Genomic DNA, 2500 nt, shown 5'->3' on the forward strand with positions numbered 1-2500 from the left:
TGGCGAAGACAAGAAGACAACATGTGAACTCCATTTCTCAGAATGCTCAAAAATGTAAAATTCCGTAATTGCGAGTTCTATAGTCCAGTCCAAAGTTCTAATTTTACAATTCCATAATCTTGATTTCAGTATTAGAGTAACTTGGTACCAAACGTTTCACAATAACTTGAAATCTCGTCAAGGAAAAAGCTTAAATCCAGTAGTCCAGTTTCGGTTGAAATCGCCAAAACTCTTTCTGTTATCGATTCAAAACTCAGCAAAAGCTACAAGTAGTAAATAGTTCTCACAAACTACAAAGGTTCGTCATGAACCTCGAGCTGAACAAAAAACTATCAAACACGAAAACAAAAAACCCTAGTGATCACTTCTCGAGAAAACACTGTCTAGTTACTGCACTACCACACGTACGCAATGCGCTCCTACTTTAAAAAATATCCCGTATCTCCTCAGTCCCCCCACCCCCCCACCCCAGCCAAAAATCCCATATCTCCGCTATTTTTTTACCTAAGTTTTCCCGTGTCCTGATCGCTTTTCGGCCTTTTGGCTAAGATTAGTTTCTCGGCCAATGGCTACGGTCAAGTACCCATGTACTAACCTACGGTACTTTTGTCAGTGCCGTAAGGGGCAAGCACAGAACAGTTTCGGTTGTTTAAGAAAAACAACCGACACTGTTCTAGCTCAGAGTACACGCTTAAGCTTGTGGTGAAAAAGAAGTTGTAAATGATCAACTTGTCAGCCTTGAAGTTAAATGTTTCTCGATTTGCTTTTATTTTCTTCAATCGTTCTGCGTTAAGTACTTTACTGAACCACATGTCTTCTCAGGGGGTATCTAGCAAAGATATCTACCATGACAGTCATGACACTGTAATGATTTACGATACCAAAACAATATCGTGTACCACAGTTGTTAGTTATGTGTCGATCAGACCGAATCTTCATCATCCTCCTCGGTAAACCACGGGCATTACCCTACCCTCTGTGCTTCTGACAGCTTTCCAAAACCAATTTGCATTGAAGTTAATCCCTAGGGTTCCGGCGGGGTTAGTAACTGGATGGGAGACGTCAAAAGATGCAACTTGCCGTCAGGAACATACGACCAAAAATTCTATTTTAATGCCCAAAAATGCGAACTAAGCAAAGTACAGATTTTGTTAGCCTGCCTTACATGTATGCAAAACAAATATTGACGCAAAAGTAAATAAACAATGATATGTAGTTTTTAAGGAGAGCAGAAGGAACTTTCGATCGAGAATAAGACAATTTGCGAGATGAAGACATCATAAATTTTGTGCCACGAATATAATACAAGTTACCATCAGCGAAAAACATTTCGGGAGATTTTTGTTACGTTCAATCTGAGTTCAATTTTTCTATCGTACTTTTGGTCGTACAAGTAAAATCACAAAATCGAAAGTGACATCGATTTTAGCGGCCGCCTGTGATCAAGTTACCTTGCGTGTTTAATACTGACAACTCCGGAAACAAAGGATGCATCTGTGACAAAATGACGGCAAGACACCGGGTTTTTGTTAGTTTACTTTTTTTCTTTCAAGTGTTATAAAGTTCGACAAGATCTATGTGCGAATTTAACATAAAGATCACAATCGTTGATGCTAGTCCAAGTGTCAGCTGAAGTTAAGCTCCTCCGAATGAGGTTAGTATTTGGATGGGGGACCGCTGCGAAGTCCCCGTGACGGCGGTAGCTAATTCGTTTTTTTTAAACTTGATTTCATTTTTTATCTTGTTTGGCCGTTGAAAGCTATTTTCTTATTTTCTTTCTACCTCAAAACGGCGAACAAACTGGTTCCCAAGAAATATTGGAGTACGTATTCGTTCTATGCAAAATGCTTCTAATGAAGTATTCGTTCTATGCAAAATAATAATGTTCACAGTGGAACACACAAGTACGAAGCAAGATCTAGAAATAACGTAGAAAATTCTCCTTACCTTTAAAGCTTGCCTTTCTCAAAGAAAAAGCATCTATCCACTTTATCGAATAGTTAAATACTGAAACAATCATAGCGGGCGGAAAGATTCTATTATAAATCTTTGCTTTCACCAATTTGACGGAAGTGTGTCCCGGTGGCCGAGTGGTCTAACGCGCTAGCAGAGAAGAACGTGATGGCTTGGGAAGTATAGGCGTTCTCCACGGGGCAGGGAAGTTTGGAAATACCGGAGGGAATATAAGTCAGTCCACCCGATCGGAACTTAATTCAATATCCGTGGGATATGCACATTTGTGACTACCAACAAAAAAAAGAATTCAGCCCGGTTTTAAGACGTGGATGCCTTCGGCATTCCACGTAAAAAGGGTCAGCATTGGTTGGGGACCAATCGAACCACCGCTATGTTGTTTTCTGAAGACGTTGTATTTCTATGGCCACCACTCACGCGAAAAGCTGTCAATTTCGGTCCCAAGATTGTTTACACGAGCTTCTAACCCAGTAACCCAAAACGAACGAAGTTTTAGTTTCTAAGGGCTTGCAGATGTAAGAAACGC

The 2500-nt window shown here is 40.3% G+C and overlaps 1 protein-coding gene across 1 annotated transcript in view; it reads right to left on the reverse strand.

Annotated features, from left to right (window-relative positions):
* The window catches only part of LOC138021373 (b(0,+)-type amino acid transporter 1-like), a 4325-nt gene that overhangs the window by 1174 nt on the left and 651 nt on the right, over positions 1 to 2500 (reverse strand). The gene's annotated exons all lie outside the window — the stretch shown is intronic.

The sequence above is a fragment of the Montipora capricornis genome, chromosome 10 (genome assembly GCF_036669925.1).
Source record: "Montipora capricornis isolate CH-2021 chromosome 10, ASM3666992v2, whole genome shotgun sequence".
NCBI classification, from domain to species: Eukaryota; Metazoa; Cnidaria; class Anthozoa; order Scleractinia; family Acroporidae; genus Montipora; species Montipora capricornis.